A 24,410-nucleotide genomic window follows, 5' to 3' on the forward strand; every position below is an offset into this window, starting at 1 on the left:
CAGGCAGTCCTTATGACTAATGGATACATCCACAGGAACAGGGTTCAACCACAAGCAAAACAATGGTTAAATTAATCAGGTAATTAAATGGCGAGGAGTAATTTGACATCTCATGTCTCCCTGGCGCTGCTTCCACAGCCTTCCTCGGAGCAGGCTGGAGTTTCTTAATGTGAGGCTTTTAATTATCCTTGGATCAATACTTCATCAAGACCCAAGAAGAACCTTCCCTTTGCGGTGTGAGGTACAGGTAGACGGGCGGCACCGAACAGACCCACCTTCACCTGGGGGAAAGGTACAACACAGCCACCACCCCCTGCCTCCAGGTGGGGAGCGGGCTCCGTCCTGCGCTCTAGAAGAGCCTCCGCGCTCCACACGGACCCCGCCAGGCACGTCTCTGCGAGGCGCCTGCGTCCTCCAGCCCGGACACAGACGGTAACAAATGGCCCCGAACAGCAGCGCCTGCTGCAGCCCAACTGGAATACAGGGAGTGCTAACGACATAGTTATTTTTCATGTTGAGAAGGACTTTAATTATTAACAAAGCTCCCAACTAGACACTCAGTGTGCCCAGCATGTCCTTTTTCTCCCTCTTGCTCTCCTTTCCAGCTCACACTCTCAGCCCAGATGCATCCTCCCATGGGGATACGGGCACTGCTGCATCTTCTCCCCATGGCCAGAGGGCACCAGGGCCGGATCCTGCGTGCCCAGCGCTGGTTGGTCCCTGCCCTTTTCTCCTGCGCTGCTCCAGGCCCCGTGAGCACCAGCATCCCCATCCCCATCCCCTGCCGAGACACCAACCCCTGCCAGCCCAGCCCAGGAGCGGGATCAGGGCTAATGAGTTCAGCCTTGGGCAACTACCTCCCTCACTCCCTTAGTTTTTGGGTTTTTTTGGAGCCTTTCAGCTCACGGTGCTTCTCGCTTCTCCAACATCAACAACATTAACAAGCTCTGACATCTCATAAATTTCCCTTGGTAAAACAAAGAGAAACAAATAGGAAAACAAGTTCCAAGAGAACAGAGGTTGTGGTGCTTTGAATCTTTCCTTCCCTCTCCACATACTGAGTTGGTTGTGAGGAGCCCCTTTTATCCTGCTGGTGTCTCTCTGCTGCAGCCAAACTCTCCTGGGCGATGTGGTACGGGCTGGAACATCCTCCTTGTGGCTTTGGGTAGAAAACACTGAGGCAAAATGAGTTCTGATTAAAAATAAACAGTTAGATCCAATCCAAGCCCAACCATAAACTCATTATGAGCTCAGAAATGATGGGATTATCTCCTTTCTTTTAATTTTCACCTTATTCCAGAGATGAGCAAGAGAAGCTGGATGAAAAGCCAAATGTTTGTACCTGTTCTCCCGCTGTTTTCTGCCCCACGAGCGACTCTGCAGAGCCAGGTGAGGTCTCCAGCCCCACATGGACGTGCAGGATGGGAGGCTGGGAGAAGAACTGGCTGAGAGTGGAGACTTCACAGCTAAATAAGCATCAGCCACTGGGTCACTCCTGCTTGCCTGCCTCAGTTTCCCCATTTAAAAAACATACGCACTGATAACTTGCAAGAACAATAAAACCCCTTGGTAGTGCTCACCTTGGAAAGTGGGAAGCACGAAATATTAATTAATTATCTGTAGCACAAAGGTTCTATTAGAATCGCCTCTGCTGTGGCAGCCCCAGCCTCTCGTGACGCTCTCCTCCTTGCTCTCTGCGATGCTTTGTCTCGGCTTGTTTTAGGGACTGAGCATTCCTTGCCTCTGGGCCCAGCTTCTGCTCATCAGTGGGGATGTAGCTGCTGTAGATCTGGGGGTGCAGCTCCTCCAAGGTGCCATTAGAAGCCACAGAAGAAGGAGGCAGCTTCGAGCAATTCTCTCTTTTCCATTCAACTGATTTTCTTTAAACAGACCTTGGAGCACCTCAGAGACATTTTGGTAAACAAGGCTCTCCTGCAAAGCTCCTTTCGTGACCAGGAGCTGGATGTGGCACTGCAGCAAGACAAGAAGAAGCTCCATCCTCCCTGGGGTCACAGCAGCACTCTCAGATCAGAGCCTCCTGAGGAGCCGGCCCAGCCTTTTCCGAGCTCATTTTGCATCATTGTTTACCCTGTGCAGAGGGAGCCTCGGCTCGGGCTGAGCCCGGCACGCGAGGGCACAAACCACAGTGTTAACGAAGACGGCCAGAATGGACTTCTACCAAAACTGTAAACCCTCATTAGAACAACATTACCAGCAGAACATAAGATGGAAGACAAACATATTTTTCCACAGACAAAATTATTCAGTAGCAACGCTGGATGTGTGAAATGGGATTTTGGATTCCAGCCTCCACTGCTTTCAACCAGGCAGAATGTTCTCCCTGGGGATCCGGTTCTTACTTGAAGCGCTGAAGCTCCTGGCTGTGTCCTCTACGTTATTGTGGCATCATAAATATCAAGAGTTATGGTGCTTTGCAGCGAGCACGCCGCACATTGCTGAGCTGGTTTGAATTTAATATCAATTTAATATTAGCATCCAGCAGTGCCACAGCAACTGCCACAGGCAGCTCTGTACTCGCCCTGCTATGCTTTCTGCCTTTTCCTCTTCCTCGTCCTCTCTACGTACAGAGAAATGACAATGAAAACCATTCCAGGGCCCAGGCAGTGAAGTGGCAGCATCTCCTGGAGGGAAGCATCCAAAAGGCTCTAAAGTGGCCACGGAATGATCACCCCCTCTGAGATTATAGACGAGATTACAGATGAGATTACTCAAAACACTGGAGATCTGAAAAATCTTGGAGATTTCAGCCCCTCAGTTTGCTTTTCCTTGGGAAAAGCTGTCAGCATCTGATCCCCCCTCCACCCTCCAACCTACCCAGCCAGGTCAGCAACTCAAACCCTGCTGCGTCCTACGTGCCCACGGAGCCTGAAGTGTTAATTGCCCAGCCCGCTCCTTATTTATCTGCAACTGCTTTACTACAAATGAAGAAAAATAAGTACGTACTGCACCTCCTGTCATCATACATCATGTTAATATAATGGTAGAGGGTGTCTGCAGATCTGCTGTGGGCAGGAACTGTTTGTTATGAATCGTGGCCCCCCCGAGATCAGCGCATTTCTTGAAGTAATGTGATTTAGGAAGAAAAGTTTATTTCTCACCGATCCGGTGTAAATAAAATCTGCATTCCATCTATAAAAACTTTAAAATACTTTACTTAATGCTACAAAGAAAGGGGAAAAAAACCCTCAGATACATCCAGAGAAGCCCCACCGCACAAAGATGGGATGGATCCACCAGCCCCAGCAGGTGTGATTTATGATCAGCTGAACCCCAGCCCTGCTTGGGCTTGTCCTGTGGTTTTATGAGCACACTAAAAAGAAAATGTTTCACAGCACCATGAATCCTGATGGTTGGGAGACAGACAGGGCATCTCTGTCAGTGATACGGGTTCAGAAAATAAAACACTCTGAAATAGCACAGCTGATTAAAAAGGTTAAAACTCCACGTACAGCAAGAGATACCAGAGCCTGGAAAAGCAGCGGAGCCCAGTGGGGCTGTGCAACCCAAAGGAGTGGGGAATCACAGAATCACAGAATGGTTTAGGTTGAAAAAGACCTTTCAGATCATCGAGTCCAACCCCCACCTCACTAAAACCTCCTTCCAGGCAGTTGTAGACAGTGATGAGATCTCCCCTCAGCCTCCTTTTCTCCAGGATAAGCAACCCCAGCTCCCTCAGCTGCTCCTCACAAGGCCTGTGCTCTAAACCTTCACCAGCTTTGCCTTCTCTGGCCTGGAAGTGCATGGAGACTGCTGAGAAAGGGCCAAAGAGTTTATCATTAAGATTTGTGCCCAAGAATGTGATTATCATTACTATTTTAAAGCAAAAAAAAATTATTTTATACAAATCAGACCTGGATTCAGAAGCCCACCGCCTCACCCCAGGCACACAGCCTGCCTGTTACTTAACCAGCACCATCCGCATGGGGAGGAACTGGTAGAGCAATTCCTGGGTGAGCAGTAATTGGTTTGAACACGATTTCTCTTACCCTGGGGGAGGCTGAAGTCACAAATGAGATAAGGCACGTTTTAGAATTAATTCCCATGTAATTGTGCGATGCGCAAAGGGAGCGGGAGCCCCAGCAGACTGTTCCTCCCCTCCCTGTTTGAAGGGTACCCGTGCAGACAGGATCCGGGGTGGAAATGCCCGGCGATCAGACCCAGCTCAGATCAAGAGGAGCCTTTAACCAAGGGATCAGCCTCCAGTGAAGGGCTGGGTGACAAGAGTGGATACAGCACCAGCAAACACCTCCTCCTTCTGTAAAAGAGCAACTCAAACGGTATCTTATTTCCTGAGAGAAGAAATGGCCTCATAGTGGAAGATGGAAACACTTCTCCATGTGCTAGCGTGCTTATAGCATCACCAAATCCACTTTCTCCATGAACAGAACCAACCTCCCATGTGAGCTGCAGATGCTGAAGAGCAACGTGTCCCTCTCCTATAACCATGTCCTTCAATTAGGAGTCTCTTGTCTCCCAGGAGGTTGGCTCTGCCGGCACTCTCAGATGAAGGATGCGATTGAGGAGCTGCGCTGGTTGCTGCAGCCTTGCCCGTCTGCTCTGGTGGCCCTGCCTGCTCGAGCCCAGGGGCTGCTCGGCTGAAAAGTGAGTGCCAATCAAAATGGGATTAAATGGGCAGCTGGCGAGAGCGAGCAAGGGTCACGTCTCCTGCCGGGAGCGTCCGGCACGCTGCCCCCACGTGCTTCCCACCCAGCATCGCTGGGGCAGAGCGGCTGCCAGGAGCACAGGTTGCTGAGCACTGGCTGCCAGGGAGAGCAATTAAACCCACTTGGTTTGTCGACACTTAAACCATGTGAGAACATTATTCTTTGGCACTTCATCTTAAAATAAAAGCCCCACCGAAGGCAAGATCAGAGCAGCACCAGCACCCGCTGCTGCCCTTTGGGAAGAGCTGGGCTCAAGCTGGTAGCAGCATCTTCGAAGTCACCTCCAGGGCTTTGCTCCTCTGGTAGCGATGGAAAGCACCAGCGAGCACCCACCGAGACCTTTCACAAGGGGTCATTGCAGCCTCTCTGAAAGGCTCTTCACGCAGAGCAGCACGAAGCCAGCAGAACAGGGGCAGCAGAACAGATGGAGCAGCAGTGGCAGCTACTCAAGAAGGTGCAGAGTAGCTGCCTAAAGATAAATAAGGAAAGGAAGTCTGCTCTTATTTCTGCCAGGAGCCTTGTTGCTGTCCCATAAGCACAGCACCACGTCACGGCTAGCAGCATTCCTGTCCTGCAGCTTGGAGCTTTTGAGGGCTGCTTTATCAGGAACCAAGACCACCCTCTGCACTCCCTTGCTGCCCTTGCAGCGTGCACGGGAGCAAGGACACCAGCCACAGCAGATCCACCCGAGAGCAGCACATTGCACCCGTGTCCTGTTCAAGACTTGCTCCAGGGACAGACGGAACAGGAACACAGCTCCAATGTCTCCAGAAGCAGCTTCCCATGGTGTCCCTTGAGAACCGACTCTCCTCTGCTGCTGGCTGCCCTCTGTGAGAGCAGCACAGACAGCCCAGAGCTGGACCCCAGCCCAGAGCCATCGCTGCCACGGTGGGAAGCGTTGGGCTGCTCATTACAGACAATCAGGCAGAGAAACGGCTTCCTTACTGTGGGCTTTGCTCTCTTGTGCTTCTTCTCCCCTCCCCAGTGCTTACATCTTCCAGGTCATAGCTAGCATTTCTGTCTCCTCAGCCTGTGCTCTAACCAGATCACACATCTTTACACACTCCAGCTTTTCCCTTAAGCCTGTACGGCCCTTTCTCATCTCTAGAGCACATATTGTTCCTGCAAATACCATTGGCTAAGAAACACCAAGTGCAAACTGAGCTCGAGAGATGCAAAATCTGAGTAAAAGAGTCAGATACAAGTAAAAACGATCCCTGAAGCCACTTCTCACCCCAAAGAGGTGTCAGGAATGGCAGGCAGCTCAGGAAGCACCAGTAGCACACATCAAAACCCCAGCAGAGGCTGGAGAAGGGATGGAAGGCACCGAGGGGGCAGAAGGGAGGATGGGGCTTTTCCCTTCTGCTCTCAGAACCACTTGCTGGCTTCACCAGAGCAAATCTATGGATACAATCCAAAAAGATTTGTGAAGGAGCTCCATACAAGGCAGCTTTGGCTTTATTAAGCTTATCTGGGGAGCAGGCAGAAAACAAGGGACAGAATGTCAATTAATTTGAGTGGAAGAGCTCCCTGGCACGGTGACTCGAGGAAGGCAGGGGAGCGGCGCAGATGGCAGCGGCGGAAGGGAATGGATTTTTCTGCACATACCCAAGAATTTAAGGCCCTTTTCATTCCTATTTGTTTAAGGATTCTGCTCAGTGTAGAACTGCATGAATGCTGGCTTACCAAGCAATAATAGGTGCTCTGAACAAAGAGAAAAACTGTGTGAACAAAGCCAGCCTGGGCTGAATGGTGCTGGAAGGGGAATGGACTCACCCAGCACTGTTGCTGCGCTGGGGTCTGCTCCCCGCAAACCCTCCTCCTCTGGCTCCTCTCAACGCTGCGATTGCTGCAAGGAGGGGGCACCTCACCCTGTGCTATGAGGAAAGTGCTTGGCTTGACTTTGAGCTTGATCCATAGCAGCATCTTGGGCTACAGAGGAGCTCACAAATAACGCTGCCTGGCACCACGGGTCATCGATCAGCTGGGAATCGTACGCACATCGAGGATGGACTCATTTAACGCACTCCCGCCCTGCCTCTGTGTAACCATTGTAGCTTCAGAAATGCTGTTTGCATCTGGAAAATACATCACCAGTGACAGCAGCCAGCCAAAGCTCATTTCAGTCATCGTCATTAAATCTGAGGGAACAGAGACTCCTCTGCTTTGATTTTCTCCTGCTCGTACACCGAATTGGGTGCTCCTGACAGCTACCAGGTACGGCAGTTAGGTGTTCCATCCTCTCTGGCTTCAGTCAGATCCCTCCTGCTGGCCCCTGCTCCTTGGGGACAAGGTGCTGGGAAGATGGATGAGGCTGCGACCTGGTTGTTCCACTGACCAGGGCCTCCCCTGCTGGGTCTTGCTCATCATTCTCCCTGTCAGAGCCACATACTGACCAGCAACACAGGGCACAGCAGCCAAACCCCTTTGAGGGTCTGTGTTTTGGTGAGCGTGCAGTGCCCCAGGCCCCCCTGCCCTCGAGCCAGCATCGCTGAGGGTGGATGCTGCCCCAAGGACACGTCTCCTGTCGGGGCTGGCATGTTGCTGAGATGCAGCCACCAGCCTCGGCCCTGGCATGATCCTCTGAAGGTCCGAGTGCTGCAGGAAAGCTTGAATCCTGCAGCCGCCTCTCCAGATGGAATCCCAGAGGGTTGCAAAGTGCAACCCACAGCTCCCCAGCAGCCCTGCCACGCGGCAGAGCGGAGCCCTCGCTCGCAGCGCGCCCAGCGAGCACCATCCTGGCCCCCGTTCAGGCTGCGGAGCCTTCCGAGCCACCTGCATCCGCACCGTGTTCAGCACTGCAGAGCCTTCATTTATTTCAAAGCCTCAGGTGCTGCTGTAATGCAATTGCTAACGATAAACTCTGAATACAGACACATCCAAAAGAGAGCAGCGCTTAACCCCGACACGCTCTCCTGATCACACGCTCCCTTCCCTCCTGCCCCGTCAGCTTTTCCTCCTCTTGCTGCAGAGCCGCTTCTGCTAATCACAGTCCCTGGGCGCACGGAGCAAAGCCCTCTCTGTTCCTCCCAGTCAGTTCAGAACCCCTCAGGGCAATATTTTAGCATTTCCTTTTTCATTCTCACTTTATTTCTGTGTATTTACGCAGGTTTTCTCTGGAGGACCATTCTGAGCAGCAATGCCATATATTTACACTTAACACACTCTTTAAGGAACTCGCTGTACTCGCAGCGTACCCTTGCGTGCACGGAGATGCTCCCAGGGGAGCGGAGCTGCCACAAGATATTTTCCCTTAGACAGCGCAGGACAAGCCCAGGCTAAAAGGGTCGGGGTCTGGGGAGGGGAAGAGGGAACACGGACCTGGTCCCACCTGCCCTGGCAGGGTCACAGCCTCATTAGACGTGGTCTCTAAACCCTTCACCGGCTTTGTGGCCTTTCTCTGGGCATTCCAGCATCTCGATGTCCTTGTAGTAAAGGAGAAGATCTGGACAGTGAGGTGGTGTCCGTCTATCAGCCAGCTACAAGTCAGATCAAAAGCTTCTAGAAGTGAAGCAGCACATATAGTAAACTCTTTAGGAACTTCCATTCGCAATAAACAGCTTGAGGGACCTCCATGAAACTCTTTGAGTCTGTATGGCCATCGTGTGCAGAGAACTTGCAGTGATGACCTGGCCAGGAGGCCCAAGGGAAGGTTCCTGCAGCTGATGTTTCCACAGAAACCCTGATGAAAAGCTGTGTATGCCACATGCTGCTCCCCGCATCGCGCTCTGGTCACAGCCGCTGCTGGGGACACCAGCTCGTTTCACTCCTGACTTCAAGGATGCTTCCCTCTCGGTACAGGAAAGCACTGGGAGTTTTTGCTCCTGTCCCTTGTGGAGGCCTGACATGGCTGGGGGAAGAAATTTTAATTAAAAGCTGTTCTGCTTTTATGTCCAACATGCTTCAGTGAGAAATACATCTTCCTGATGCCGGAATTGCCTACTTAGTATTTTTCACACCCTCTAAGCAGCTGGTGCAAGGCAGAGCTAGAATTAGGATAGGGAGCTGGATAGAAACTGTGTGGTGTGGCCACAAAACCCTCTGCATCTCTATTAATGCTGCTAATTATAGCAGTGGCTGGGTTCCAGCTGACGCCTTGGGAAAATGAAGCCACAGGGCTAGGGATGAGGGAACACACGCTCAAACCCACCCAGGCATCACCTCGCAGGTGGCTTGGTGTCTTCCACGACCTGTGTTTCATCTAGCAACACTGGAAAACCTCTTGGATAAAGGATTGTTCCTCTGCAGAGAGGAGAGATCACAGATTAGGAGGACACATCCTCCCAGGTTTACACCCCCCTTGGCCGCAGCCGTGAACGGGCTCCGTGCAGCATACGCCGGGGCAGCAGGGCCATGCCCTGGCTGAGCCAGCGGGGACACGGTCTGCGTCACAGCTTTCCTCAGGGATGAAAACAAGCCTTGTCAGTTCTGAATAACGTGGTTTATCGTGCTGTCCAGTTTGTGGTCTGCACAGGGAATGATCGCCCCCAGCACCGAGCAGGGCACAGAGTTCACTTAGAAAAGAAGACGCTGGGGAACGAAAGAGAATGAGAGATCAGAGGGAGAAGCAGCTGCCTGAGCTGCTGAGCCACCCGTGGGTCAGGTTGCCAGATGCAAAACCCAGGCACCAGCTCCCCTTTCACAGGGAAGGCTGCTCTTTGCCCCATGCTCTTATGGAAAGCTGGGAAAGGCTTTGGGCTTTGCCCACGGCTGCGTTAACTGCTGGCAGCTTTGCCAAGTCAGGGCTCTCCCTGGAGCAGGCGAGCGCCAGCAAATCCTGGGGCCAAAGGAATTGCATGAATTGCATTTTCCCTCTCTGTTATCAAGTGCAATGTTAATCGGAAGCCGCAAAACAGATTCTTTGTCCGGGTACGAGATCAGGCTGCACAGCCACAAAGCCCCCTCCCCTCCGAGCCGAGCTCTGCCAGCGAGCGGCCCCGTCCAGTGCCATCAGGGGTAGAGCCGCTGTCAGGCTGCCTACAGGAATGGGGACAGTTAAGCTGAGAAACTACTTAATAAATTCAGTCCAACACTTTGTGACATTTCCCACAAGACTCCGGCGCTGTTTACAAATTCTGCAGAACACCTCGAGTCGTCGCTGGCACCGGCTTCTGATTTATTTCAAAGGAAAATGGGTCAGAGTGTGTGGGTCTGTGCTTAATGCGAAAAGGGATTTGGAAATGAAAAGTCAACCGGCATGAAAGATTGCAGGGCAAACGTGAAAGCGGCAAGGCGTGTGGGTGGTCTCCGAGCATGTAATAGGATATTTGTAAAGGAGAAGCGGCACACAGGACTGTAATCTTTAATAAAACAGTTCCTTTTTACCCAATCAATAACATAAATTGTAATTTTCCAAAGCAAATTGCCTCTTTACTCCCTGTTCTTAAGGGGAGAGGGGCACAAACGGGACAAAGACTGAAGTTACCGAAGCAGCAAGTGCACACGTGCGTTCGCGTGGCCGAGGCAGGGGCCCCACGGGGACAGAGCTGGCAGGGCAGGGGAGAAAAATCACCAAATCAAACCACAGACAGCAGCAGTGTTCCTTCTAGCTGAGAAGTCAACCCACTAACTGGGCCTCCTGAACCCATCCAGCAGCACCAAAACCCAAATTACCTTCCCAGCTGCTCCATCACAAGCTCCAGCGCATCGTGGTGGAAGCTAATTGCACATCTCCCTCGTGCACAACCTGGCCCCACTGTTTGCTTCAGCGCTTTGAGAGCGTGAGCACAATTCATTTTGCAGAAGAAACACTTCACAGTGAAAGGCACACGAGAGTATCGACAGTGGCATCGCCGTTCTCATTGTTCAGAGTAAAACAAAAGATGCCAGATTTTAATTGCAGTAGATTGGTACCTAGAGTCAGGCAGCGAGCGCAGCGATGCCTCACGATCGTTACTGGGCTCCATCTCTAGCCTCACGAAGGTGATTTCTTTCACACCTTGATTACCGAGCACGTCAGCTCCAAATGGAGAAGATCACACAGGGGAGGGGATGCTGCTCATTTTTTTTTAGTTTTTAGGCAATAGTACACTCTTGATAAAAAGAAAATGGAAGAGCTGTCAGATATTTGGGACTCAAATCAAACAATGAATGCCAGCACAAAGATTGATGCTCAAAGCTGAGATGAAGCAGTTTAGTTTAAAGGACGGGGCTTGCGGGGCGGCTCGTGGGGCCAAAGCCACCTGATGGTTTGGAAACCTCAGCTGCATCTCTGCCTCTGGTAGTGACTCCCCAGGGAAAGCTGCTGGAGGTGCCCTGTGCCACCAAGCAAACTCTTCTGCTCAGGGATTTGGCATCCTGGGCAGTTCAGAGTCAGAAATTGGCTTCGGGTCTTCAAAGACAGTTTGAAAGACTCTGCCATTATCCATCAGGACAATAACACAATAATTAAAACCTCTCTCCGAAACCCATTTTCCTTCCAGATCCTGGAGGATTACAACAGACAGAATAACAATTGCCAGGACCCTTTTCTTCTCCCCCCAGAAAGAGCCTCACAGCTGACAGAGACTTGAAAGCTGGGAGCGGGGCTCTTGGGGAGAAGATGAAACGTTGCTCAGAATATAGATTTAAGTGCCAGATGGGAATTACAACCCCGATCCATCCTCCTCTGTCAGTGCAGCCTGTGTTGCTCTGTGGGCTAAATGGAACTGAATACAGTTACTTTCCTTGTCTTGGGGGGAAAAATGACATTCCATTTTGTCTCCAAAAAATACACATTATTTAACTTATAAAATATTTAATCTATGTAATTAATCCTCTCATGACAGCGCTTTGCACATTTTTGCTGGCAATCCATGCTTTGAATGGCCTATAGTTACAGCTAACTTTGTTTCCTTTTTCTCATGAAATGAATCAAAGGCTTGTATTCTAAATAATTCAGGAGCTGAATGAAGCCTGCTTTTCATGGCTTGCAGCAAGAAAACTCTGATTTCTTTCATGTGCCAGCCACACGACATCGCAACTTTTCCAAGGGGGAAAGAACCAGCAAGAGGAGGCGAAGCGCAGGTGACGAGTCCCACCTGCACCCCGGCGACACGGCTGGGGTGAGCGTCCCCTCCTCCACATGCCTGGCAGGAGCCGAGGCACCAAACCAGTGTCAAACCCCCAAGCATGGATGTATCACCCAGACAGAGGTGGCCTGATTTCCAGAAGCCGGGCTCCTGCAGCTCTGGCTCGGCTCAGTCCCAATTGTCATCACCAGCTGCAGCTGTGGGGCTGAACAGGGTGGCTTCTCCTTTTATGACGCTTCAGGAGAGGTGAAAGAATGGTCACGAACACCACGCACTAGGTACTTTAGTATCTACAGAGACAGAGCAGAGGTACACTGCCATGATCCAGAGCCCTTAAGATGTGACGCCCCGTGCCAGCCCCCTGGCCAGCGTGCTGCTGTTGGTGGCCACCACCAAGTCCATGGGGCTCTTGAGCATCATCATGCCATGAAGAAGTGTTCCCTTCTGCTCCTCTGCCTCCTGCTGCCCACCCTGTGCAGCTCTTTTCCTCACCCAGAACCTGTCTGGGCTCCTGTGTTCCTTTGGGATGCACCAATAAATCAAGCGAGGCAGAGGGACGCATTGCTGCACTCGGTTAGGGGTAAGGAAGTATAGAAAAAGAGATAATTAGGGGCCACAGTTCCATGGGGAACTTCCCTTGGCTACAAGGGGCTGCGTTTCAAGCCCGCGGTGCCTGCCTGCTCCTCTGGGAACCGCTCATCTTGGAAAACCTCAGGCCATTTAGGAACATCAAAAGCTAAGACCCCCCCACATCTGCTGCTGCGAGCCAGAAAGGTAGATCTTCACCAAAAGAAAGTGGATCTCTCATGAATTTTGAGATTCTGAGCCTGATTTTGAGCCCAGGACACCACTCGGAGCGTCCCTCGGTGAGGGTCTGGGGCTGGCGAGCCCCAGCTGCTCCCCACGTGCCACCCCACACCGGGCACTCGTGCCACCCTCGCCCTCCTCTCCAGCCACGCGGCGTCTGTGTGGGATTTCAAAGGGTTTCATTGCGTTGGTCCCCACCAGCGCTGGCCAAAGCCCCGTCTCCTACCACTGCAGAGGAAACCTGATCACAGGCTTGGCGAGGGTTTGAAGTGCTTTATCAACACTTGCTCTCTCAGCTCCTGGATGTGCATAAGGCTCTTGCTGGATTCAGAGTTCAGCCCCTTTGAAGTTTGCACCTCCAGGCTTATATTTTTCAGCAGAAAATTCTCTCTATCACCACTCGTGGAGGAGCCATATGGAAAGTCTCACTGCAAGGGAGACTCGCTTGCTGTTTCACTGAGAGCTGCATATAAATTTTCCAAGATCCCTTTATTTTTCTTATCTAAAATATTTCCTTCTTTCCCTGAGCAGCTGCTATTTCAGGAGCTTCTTTTGCCTCTAACAGCTGCCCAGCATCACTCAAGGTTTAGTGACTCCACCGAGAGCACAGGTTTAGATTCAGGGGCTCTGGAGATGAGGGTTTTGTGGCACACAGAACATCACCACCTTCTGCCACATGGGTTCCAAGGAACCCTCAGAGCTCTCCGGCTCCGTCCCCTCCAGACTGACAAACCCTCTTCTCGAGGAAATGAACCACCAGCGCCCGGCACAACACGGAGACCCGCGGGTGGGGGGTGGGCAGCAGTTCATTAATGGTACCCAAGGCAACGTCCTCAGCTGCCCTTTGCTCTTCAGGCTTCGCTTTGGAATCAGTCTTTGTTACAAATAATGCGGGCAAATTGAGAACAAACTCTATTTTCTGGCTGTCGCAGCGCCCAGTGGGTTGTCAGCTCACAGAAATGCACCCTGGGGCGGAGGGAAGGGGCAGCGTTCCCTGCGAGGAGCGGGACGGAGCAGCTGCAGAGCCAGCAAGGAAACCCGAGAGCAGAAGGCAGGAGTCGTGGCTTGGGGATGTCATGGCAGAATGCAGTCACATTTCAATCTCCTGTATTGATAATCGGCTCCAAAACTCAGAGACAAAGGAAATAACGATAATTAAACCCCAAAGCAACCCCTTGATTAACGCACACCCCGCTGCACTGCGGAGTTCAGGGTAAACCAAGCAGCTTTGCAGGGCACAGCCCTAATGCATCAAAGCATCCAGCGCCACGTACAGACACAGGAAGTCTTCTCTAATGATGAAACAAGCATTACGGGCATCATTGTTAATCAGGTTTTATGGATTTATGAAGCAAATATACATACTTATCTTATTTAATATTATTTTCCAGTTGGAGCCCTATTTTAATGCAGATGCCCTGAAATAATACCATTCATAAATAATGCAAGGAATAAAACCTTTCTCTTATCCCCCAGTGCACACAAATACAGGCTGGAATGTGGATTTAAACAAAAAATGGTAGAACATTGTGTTAAAAAAAACAAAGTAAGTACAAAATGCCAGCCACTGAGACCTGGTGGTGAGCTGAGAAAGTCAGCGCAGCTGCTAGGATCCGAGTCACAAATCATAGAATGGTTTGGGTTGGAAGGGACCTCAAAGCCCATCCAGTCCCACCCCTGCCATGGGCTCCAAGCCCCATCCAACCTGGCCTTGAACCCCTCCAGGGATGGGGCAGCCGCCACTGCTCTGGGCACCCTGGGCCATTCACTCCCATGGTTTTGTGGCTGGATTTCTGCCCCCGGGTCATATTCAATTTGTCTGGATGGAGGGCTCAGCTCTGTGATCAAACTGGCACGGGAGCACCCGCAACAGGGCTCTTCCCCCCGTGGAGCTTCCCTGGGGCACTGGGGCTCACGGAGGTTCTGGTCCCCCTTTGTCCTCTGAGAGTTCCCAGGTCCCAGAAAGGCCCCACGTTCCCAGTGAAACGCTCTTTGGAGGACAGGGGGACGAGAGGCAGCTGCTGCGGGTGGATGGAGCTGGATGCCTGGCACAGGGACTGCTCCGGCTGTGCTCAAACCTGCCAGGGCTTCAGCTCTTTTGCTATGCGTCTCCTACATAATTCATATCCCAGAGACTGCTGGAAATCTGGAGCCATAAATAAGGCAGCAAAAGTTTTGGTCTGGTTTTCACAAGGCAAAACCCATCTAAAAGAAAAAGCCTGGCCTCCCTCTGCTGAACATGACCAAAATCCACCATGGGAGGAATTCAATTCCAACCAGTACGAGGCAGCTGGCTTTTTGCTTTTCAGTTTTTGGAGGAATAGACGTGTCTTTTGTGCTCAGAAGCCTGGGCCTGATTTTAATGAGATGGGCAGGAGGAATGAAAAGAATCTCTGACCTGCGGAACATTGTGCAGGCACGAGAAGGGCTTCAGCACAGGCAGAAATGCTGGTGAGGTTCCCTGCTGCCTGGTCTCCTGCCTCAGATCTTCCCCTGCTGCACAATTCCAGGTATTTCCAGTAGTTTCTCCAAATCCAAAGCACTGAGCCCTCCACTGCTGCTCTGCAGAGGTCACTGCCCAGGAGACCAGGCTTTAGAGGCTTTTTCCTCGCTGTTCAGAGCTCGCGCTCTGTGTTTGGAGCTCCTGAGGGCACGCGGCACAGGGGTCTGGTGGCAGCGGGTCCTGCTGCAACTCCTCTGGCTACTGCACTCTTCCTCCAGCTCCACGCATGCTGGAACACGGCTTGTGAAATTATTTAGGCCCTAGATGAGAGCAGTTTGTGCCTTTCTACAGCAAAGAAAGATGCTTTTTTTGCAGGGGCACAGTCCGGCTGTGACTACCATGGGCTGGAGATACATTGTGCTGGAAACACAGATGTGGAACTAGAAGAATCCTGAATATTCAGGTAAACCGCTCCAAGAGACCAGGCTAGAACCCCAAGGTGGGAGAGTATCAGACTGGAGAGTGACGGACGCTGTGGCTGAGCACCATCCAGGGGAGGAAGGCACAAGCAAAGGTGTTTTCCCAGCAGACACAACACTCCAGCCAGCCGGAGCGGGCAGGGGCCCCGCTGCCCCACGCTGCAGCCCAGCTCGCTGCTTCGGCTGCCCCAGACGATGCCCCAGCCAAACAAGACCCTCCTGCACTGCCAGGAGCTTCCAAGCCAGAGCGTCTGGCTGTGCCAGGCTGTGGCTCTGCTGTGGGGCTGCCCCCATCGTGTGTCCCTACCTTTGCACCCCTTCCACCCCGCTGCGAACCCTGCCGGCTTCCTTCCAAGTGCAGACCCTACGTGCTGGCTTTCTGCCCACCGCACGAGTGGAATTAAATCGCTACGCGAATGTGAGTCTGTATGTTGCTCTCCCAACATTCCTTCCATCTCCTGCATCTCCCCTTTCGGTCCGCACAGCTCCTACCCCTGCACACACGCCTGTTTGGGTGGGAGGCAGGCGCGCGCGCGAGGCTGCAGAGAGATTAGAGCCTGATGTTCAGGAAAGCGATGCTGACAAACCGCACAGTCATCACTCCCAGCAGCCGCCTGCTCAGCCAGCAAACAAGGGAAGAAAATAGGCTCAGTGGCTTGAATAAGCCCCAGAGCCTGCATTTGAATTTACAATGAGCTGCTCAGTGGAGCTCAATCTGTCAAGCACCATGTCCCATTACGATGAAAATTTGAAGGTCTCAATAGAGCAGAGAGATAACCTCTTTTATTCTCTTTTATTAGAGGACGCTTGTGAGGCTGGCAGGTCGGGCCAGCTCTGACAGGACTGCGACTCCTGTGAATGCCTCCTGTAAATACCCTGTACACTCCTTTTCTTGCTTATTTGTTTGTTTCTGGGGCTTTTATTAATTCTCAGCTTATGATAGTCCTGGGGCGCCTTGCCTGCGTGATGCCACTTGGTGCAGGATGCGCTGGGTTAGATATTACATTAGACATGAGAAAGAAATTCTTCATGATGAGGGTGGGGAGGCCCTGACCAGGTTGCCCAGAGCAGGGGTGGCTGCCCCGTCCCTGGAGGGGTTCAAGGCCAGGTTGGATGGGGCTTGGAGCCCCTGATCCAGAGGGGGTGGGACTGGATGGGCTTTGGAGTCCCTTTCAGTGCAAACCATTCCATGATTCTATGATTAAAACCCCTGCACTGCGCTCACAGGAGGTGCCAGCACTGCCTGGGGGAGATCTGGGTGATGCTGCCCCAGCAAAGCAGGCCAGGAGTGGTGGGGCTGGGAATTTGAGAAAGCATAGAAGGAGAAAATGGGAACATCTGGGCTATAAATCACCTCCCACCCAGGGGTTTGATGGAGCTGACCACTCACAGCTTTGGTTTTACCCAGAGCAATGCTTTCAGTCTCTCTCTCTCCCTCCCTCCTGACAGCTCCTCTGTCACCTCTTGAAAATCCAGCCCTGAGTGAGTGCAACTCCCTGCCAGAAAGCAGAAAAACTTCACTTTGCTGTTTCCCTTTGTCGTTCTAAGAAAGCTCATGCTTTCCACTCTTCCCAGCTCGGTGCCTCGCAGGATGCAGCCGCGAGCAGGAGCCGCCTGCTTCCCAGTTCAGAGGTGCCACTGGTGGCAGCTCCAGCGAAGAACTGAGTTTAGCTGAAGCTTTCTATCAGCACAGGACGCCTTTCCCAGCACAGCTCTCCTGCAAACCCATTAACCCGTTCCTACTGCCCACCCAGCACTAACGCGACGCGCTGTTTCTCCTCCCTCGCCATCTGTTTTGGCTATTGCCGGCACGGAATATTTGCAAAGCATTCGCTCTTTGTTGAAATATTCTCTCTGGATCAAAGCTCAATATTTCTTGGCTTCTCTACGCTTTCTGCGCTGCCTTCTGCTCGCTGTTATGTATTTGCCTTTCTCTCCTCGGTTGTTAACGGGACTGAACAGCTTTTGTTTATGGCTCGGGCTTCCTTTCCCGTGCAACCCCCCGAAGCGCTTGTGCCTCTCACACCTTTCCCCTCTCCTCTAACCACCGAGCAGCTGGGAATGAAGAAAACCAGCAGGCTATTTCCCTCCCTTGGCGTTAGACTTTGTGGAGCATTTTAAACCATCAACAAACCATCTTTGTGGGGAAAATTCTGACACTTTAAAAGCCATTTTTTTGGGGAAAAAATCCCACCTCATTCTTGTAATGCTTTCAGCTACGCAGATGACGACTGTTCTGCTAAATATTAAAGAAGCCCATGGTCAGGAGCTGCTCTCCTAGGGAAACCCCCCGTGCTCGTGTATTCTCGAATATTTCCAGGGACGGCGCATCCACCACCTCTCCGGGCAACCTCTGCCAGTGCCTCACCACCTTCAGCATAAAAAATTTCTTCCTCAGATCTTGTCTAAAATCCTCCTCTTTTAGTTTAAAACCATTCCCCCTTATCTTAGACTCCTTTGTGGCTTTCCCACCGCCTCACTCTGCCTGGAAACCTGCTGCTGCCTTGTATTTTTAAAGGAAAAATGATGTGGTTTTGCCAGCTGCTGCCAGTTCTTTTCATTGAATTTAGAATCAATAGTGCATCAAGTGGCTCGGGATGTTATTAATCAGAAAATTGGCATGAAGGACCAGGAGGTAATGACACTGCAGTGAGCCCACTCTTTTCTTGCCGAGTGGCTGTACACGGCGCTGGGTAGTGCTAATTACTCCTTGGGACCTGCCTTTCAACTGCTTTATAGACAAACTGCTGCCTACTGGCACTCCAGCACCCGGCCACTCCCAGTTATTTTCCTGTCAGCACAATTGCAACCTGCGGCAAAATATTGTATCACATTTCCTCAAACCTAGAAGAAAGGATGTGAGAATTGGAGGAAAAAGCACAGGTATGTGGCCGGCAGGGAGAGGGAGGGGATTCTGCCCCTCTGCTCCTCCCTGGTGAGACCCCACCTGGAGTCCCGTGTCCAGATCTGGAATCCCCAGCATAAAAAGTAAATGGATCTGTTGGAACGGGTCCAGAGGAGGCCACGGAGATGATCCAAGGGCTGGAGCCCCTCTGCTACGAGGACAGGCTGAGAGAGTTGGGGTTGTTCAGCCTGGAGACCTTAGAGAAACTTCCAGTATGGAAAAAGGCTCCAGGGAAGCTGGGGAGGGGCTTCTTACAAGGGAGGTGGTTGAGTCCCCATCCCTGGAGGGATCCAAAAGCCAGGCAGACAAGGTGCTCAGGGATGGTTCAGTCGTGAACAGGTACTGTTGGGAGTTTATGATCTCAAAGGCCTTTTCCAACCTGATGATTCTATGATCAAATCAGTTCACACAGCGTCAGCTGCTTGTGTTGCTTCATGTCTCCCCCTCATAACACTCAACAAGTCCTGGAAATATAAAGATGAAGCTCTCTCTTTCTTCCAGCAAGATGCTGCTGCTGTTTAAGGTCTATTATCCTCCCTCTGCTCACACATCGCTGCCATTAGTGTTATAAATGGGCTGGGTATACAGAGAGGAGAAGAGACCCCCAGGGTAGCAATTACTAGAACTGAATTGTCTGATGCAAAAGGCAGCATTACCCTGGTGTAATTTGATCATCGAATAAACTGCGTTGCCCATAAACTTGCTGAATGGTGCGGTTTCCCCCACGGTTGTTCCCATGTGTTCAAAGCCAGAAGCTCTGCGAGGCAATCGCCCGGCTCCGGCCACGGCCGAACCGAGGACAATTGTCATGGAACAGGAGCAAATGAATATTCATAATCAGACTAAACTCCTCCTTGACACGGGGCCAATGGTCATCTTCCACAAACACTCCTGGATGAGAACCATGTGGAAAAACGTGGCTCCGCTCTGGAGCAGCAGCTCTCGGGGCTCTCTCAGGCAGGGAGGTGAGGGTCATGTGTGCTCCTGCCCCTCCTGCCCCCCAGCTCCTCCGCGGAGGGGCAGAGCGCCCAGAGGGGCCAAATCCAGCTCCGTGCTCAGAAACCCCCTCAACTCCCAGGACGTCGCCCCCAGCCCAGTCCCCCCAGCCAAATGGACATCTCGGGCTCTGACATTGCAGTCTTGCTTACAGGGGTCTCTGTTAGGCAGGTGAACACCCGCTCTGATCACAGCTTTCTTTCCAGGCAGCTAAATAACAGGCAATCGAACCCGTGTGTGACGGCGACCCGGAGCTGTTACAGCTTGGGGCTGGTGTTTGTGTAGGGAACCTGCAGGGAAAACAGCAGTGAGAAGTGGTGTTTATGCACCAGGCTGCTCTGACACTGAACCAACCTCCTGTTTGACGCTAGGAGACATCACTGGATCTTAGATTAAACTGAAACTCCAGTTATTTGTGGTTGTCAGAAATTCCAGTGTTTAAAGCAAAGCTGCGGGGTGGGCAGAAAGCAGGGTGGGCGCTGGCCTGGCCGCTGCCTTCTCGGTTTTCTTGCTGTTTGTTGCTGTAGTTGATATCTCTGAGGATGCTAATTACATCATTAGTGTACTGCTACGCAATCGGATACCGAGGTGATAAATAGTAGGGCCTAGAAAGGAAGAGCTGCTGTAAAACAGCAGGATTTGAGTGCGAGGCTGGGCATGCTGGATCTTGTAACCATAGCGTCTCTCTAAAGTCTTTCCTATACTTCTCTTTAAAATCCAAAATAGCAACTAAATTCTTATAAAAAAGGGAAAACGTGCCCTGGACCACAGGGCCAAGACTATTCCCAGAGCCCTTCACTCTCAAGCAGCAAGGTGAGGTGAACGTGGCTCAGCGTTGCTTAGCGTTGCTTTTCGTCTTGCAGACAAGAGGAGCTGATCTGCCCCAGAAACGTGCAGCCAGAGAGGAAAACCTCTTCACAGCCTTCCTCGGCTTTTTAAAAAGTGAAATTCAGTGTGGGCTTTGGGCTCGGTATTGCTAAAAACTGCATGTTTGCAATTAAAGGAAAGGAATAGAAAAGCAGCTCCAATCTGAAAATCCATTCATTGCAATCAGGCCTGAGAGTCTCAAGCTCCATTTAGATTTGTAATTCACAAGTCAGCTGTGATGTATCCAAACGAGGGATAAATTCACCTGAACAGGTGAACCCAAACTCAGAACTCGGGGATGAAGGGTTGCCGCTTCGGTCTGGGCGCGCTCAGCTCCAAGCATGGAAACGCTAGGATGGGATTTGGCCACGAACAACACCTCCTCTTGTTCCAAGCTCTTTGCAAAACCCTTATCTGCTGCCATCGTGGGTTGCTCTGTGTGCGGCAGGGAAATCGCGGCAGCGGGCGCCGGGAAGCGGCGAGAGCCTCTGTGCTCTGGGGGGAGCGCAGGTCGCTGGCTGCCAAGGTTTCCAGCACAGCAACAGTTTCACCGTCTAATTAATATCGTCCTCGGGAGAGGAGGACCAAGCTGAATGCCAAGGTTGCTGGCCAGGGAGGGAGGATGAATAAGAGCTGTCAAACTCAAGTAATCAAGGAGGACAGGAACGAAAACTGTGCCGCATGGAGGGAGTCAGCACCAGCCTAGCAAGATCAGAATTTAACTCCCCAGAACGAGCCACGCCAGTTCCAGCACTGGGAAGAGCAAAGGTCTGCTCATCTCAAGGCGCCCTCGGGGCTGCAGCCCTGGCAGTGGGGCAGAGCCAGGGGGGTTCTGAGCTGAAGCATTTGCCATCCCCAGAGGTGCCCAGCCAGCTCTGCCAGGGGAAGGTCAAAGCCTCAGCGGCACCGAGACTGATGTGGGAAGGGAGCGGGAGGACAATCTGTCTGGGCTGACATCTGTCAATGGGAAAGAATCCGAACAAATGACACGGCATGATGCATTCTGAAATAACATCCTCTATTTTGGGGAAAGTCACACCGCCAGCTACGTTGGAAGCAAGACTTGATCTATTTAAACTGTTTTGCTCAGGGTTTCAAAAGGACAAGGATTTCTTAGGGGGAGAAAGCAGCAGCAAGCTTTCTACCAGCTGCATAATTTCCTATCAATATTCCACAGCCCCTGGGATCCCAACACCCTCACTGAACACATGGCTTAGAACACTGTGGATCATCTTCTCAGTGTGGTGAGACTAGAAAAGCGGTTAAAGGAGTCCTAGAGGATACCTGGGAGATTGCAAAGATGAAAGGCAGCCCCTCTGTGCTGGCACGGGGCTCCTGACACTGACAGAGAGCTGGGCGACAGCAGCTTTCACCCCACCTCAGACAGACTGCAAGAATCATGGAACGGTTCGAGTTGGAAGGTACCCCAAATCCCATCCAGTCCCACCCCTGCCATGGGCAGGGACATCTCCCATCGGGTCAGGGGCTCCAAGCCCCATCCAACCTGGCCTTGAACCCCTCCAGGGATGGGGCAGCCACCACTGCTCTGGGCAACCTGGGCCAGGGGCTCCCCACTCTCATTGTGAAAAATTTCTTCCTAACGTCTAATCTAAATCTTCCTCCTTCCAATTTAAAGTCATTGCCCCTCATCCGGTGCTCAGCAGGGTCCTTCCCACCCATCCCTCACTGATATGATTTCACTCTACCTTTTACGTGCTCCTTCACCCAAGCTGCTTCCCAATCCTTTTGGCTTTGATCTGGCCCATTAATGTCACTGAGCTATTTTGGGAAGCACCATTCCAGATGCCTTCAGATCTCTTCCACCATCCCCGCTGGCATCTGCAGCACAGAGCACACGTGGCCGTGGCCGGGAGGGTTTGGAACGAAACAGAGAAAGCGGGGAGTGCCTCGCGCAGTGCCTGGCTCCGAGCATCGCAGGCACCTAAGCTAATCCCTGGCTGCTGCCTGCCCTTCCACCGCACCGTGACAAAAAGCTCCTGCCGGCCACAGAGAGCCTGCCCGCAATTTATTGATTTACTTTTAACACTTCAGTCCTCAGCAATAACATAAATCAGCACGAGAAAAGGAGGAATAGGGAACAGCTCCCAGCAACACTGAACGGACTCACTGCTTCACGGGCTGCACCCTTGGTTTCACCCAGCAAGGTTACAGCCACGCTCGGATCTCATAGCTCGTATTTTTTCCGCCCTATTCTTAAAATAGCTTAAAGCGGTTGAGATATTTCCTTTAATATCCCTGGGTGAGCTGCTGGGATGCACTGAATCACTTCAGCTCCTTAGGAAAGGCAAGAGCAGCAGCTCTGCGGGCAGCGGTGCCCGTGGGGGACGGCAGCCTGGGGACTGCACCCTCCCAGCACAACCTGATCCTGTGCGAGCCGTGGGCAAGACTCAAGTGAATGTGGAACCAACATTTTCAGTGCTGTTCCCTTGTCCTTTCAGCTCTGTCTCGGGTGATGGAGGCTTCTGATTTCAGGAGCTCGAGCAGCCTGAAACCTGCCAGCTCCTAAAGTTATTATTGATTCTTTCTACTGTCTCCAGGGACCGCTGCAAAAGAGCCAGGCTAAAAACCCATGGTGGTTATGATGCACGGCGTTTTCAGGCCAGGATGCTGATTGAAGAGGAGTGCAGGTAGAGCAATTATTCAACCACAAACACACCAGTGTTTAACTAATAATCTGGTTTACCCTAAAGTCCTCTAATCCCTAAGGATTGGGACACACAATAGATGATCACGTAGTGCCGCGCATTATTGGCCTCATTACTCTATAAAGAGAATTAAGTCAAAGACAAGTGGGGTGGGAAAGGGGCTCCGCAAACCTCGCAGCCCTGGCAGCCCCTCTGCAGGACGGGGTTCAGGCTCTGGGGAGACCTTACAACTCAGCTCACGAGACACGCAGTGCAACAAAGGGTTAACCGAGTTCTCAGCTAAGTGTTCCCTGCAATGATTAGTTATTTAGTGAGAGTAGAATTACAAATTATCAAACCCAGTTAGAAATTAGTTTAAGGGGACATCAATTAGCATTGACAAATAACGAGATTCTTACTACACCCACTCGCTTATCCGGAGCCCTTCTCCCAGTTAATGACACGGAGAGGGAAGCCGGAGCCATAGGGAATATTTACATGTGGAAATGGGGCCGCAACACAACATGTAAGGGTGAAGTTTCCCCTTTCTCTTTCCAGAACGAATTGTGCTGCGGCACAGCTGCATTTGGAGCTCTCAGGCACCGCTTTCCATGCTGGGGCTTTTGATGTTCTATACACTTGTCTGAGCTGCCTGGCTGCCGTTTGAGCCAGCTTGAAGTTATCAAAGTTTTATCATTTGTCAAGTACAAAACCATCTCCTCTGGCCCCTCCTCTTCCCCCGCTCTTCTCCCCAAGGCGGGGAGCCGGCAGGCAGCCCCAGCCACCCTCCTGCGCGTTGTTAATCAGCTATCAGCTCGTCTCTGCACAGGGCTTGGGGAGGGCAGATGAAAGCGGCAGCCGTGATGGTATTTATGCCAGGGAGGGTTAGCAGAGACCGTGCTTTGAGCTTCTAATGCGCCCTTCTTCCAGGTTCTGCCATCACCTTGCAGCCCCTCAGGAGCTGAGGTTTGGTGTGGACGCGTGTGGCTGGAGAAGCTAGCGAAAGCGCATAAGAGGAGCGACTTTCTTTGCTGTGAATTTCTCAGTTCCTTGCATTCCTCCTTTGCTTGTATGTTCGTTAGTCGCTCGATTCAAATAAATTAAAACTGGTCAGAACTATTTAGCCACAGAGAACTGAAGTGCAAGCACCCACCTGGAGCAGCTCAGAGCAGGAGACATCCCGCACCTCCTGCAGTTTTGATCCAGTTCCTGTGCTTTGTGGCCACGCTGAGCGTGGGTCCATCAGCCAACCCCGAACGCTTGTCTCCTACAGTCAGTGTTCCCACTATTTCAAACCTTGCTGCTGTCTCCAGACATTGCCCGCAGGACAAACTTTTCTTGGTCTTTGTGTTTGGACCTGGTAACTCTCTCCTGGAAGCTGCCGAGGCCGGGTGGTGCTGCCAGCGTTCGGCTGAGGGCTGGGGAGGAGATGGGGAAAATGCCTTTTGCTCTAAGTACAGCTCGGTGTACTGTAGGCAAAAATGAATTTTCATTGCTTCTTAATGATGATTAGCGATTTCGATAGTGCTGATCACCCACATTCCCAGAACACTTGATTAATGAGACCATTTCT

At 51.8% G+C, this 24,410-nt stretch overlaps 1 protein-coding gene across 1 annotated transcript in view; it reads right to left on the reverse strand.

Moving 5' to 3' along the window:
* Positions 1-22,067, reverse strand: part of CTTNBP2NL (CTTNBP2 N-terminal like) — a 71,679-nt gene extending 49,612 nt beyond the window's left edge. The window contains exon 1 of the mRNA XM_069876116.1: positions 22,061-22,067. The gene's annotated coding sequence lies outside the window, so the exon portion shown is untranslated. The remainder of the gene's footprint in view (positions 1-22,060) is intronic.
* Positions 22,068-24,410: the final 2,343 nt, after the last annotated feature.

The sequence above is a fragment of the Phaenicophaeus curvirostris genome, chromosome 24 (genome assembly GCF_032191515.1).
Source record: "Phaenicophaeus curvirostris isolate KB17595 chromosome 24, BPBGC_Pcur_1.0, whole genome shotgun sequence".
NCBI classification, from domain to species: Eukaryota; Metazoa; Chordata; class Aves; order Cuculiformes; family Cuculidae; genus Phaenicophaeus; species Phaenicophaeus curvirostris.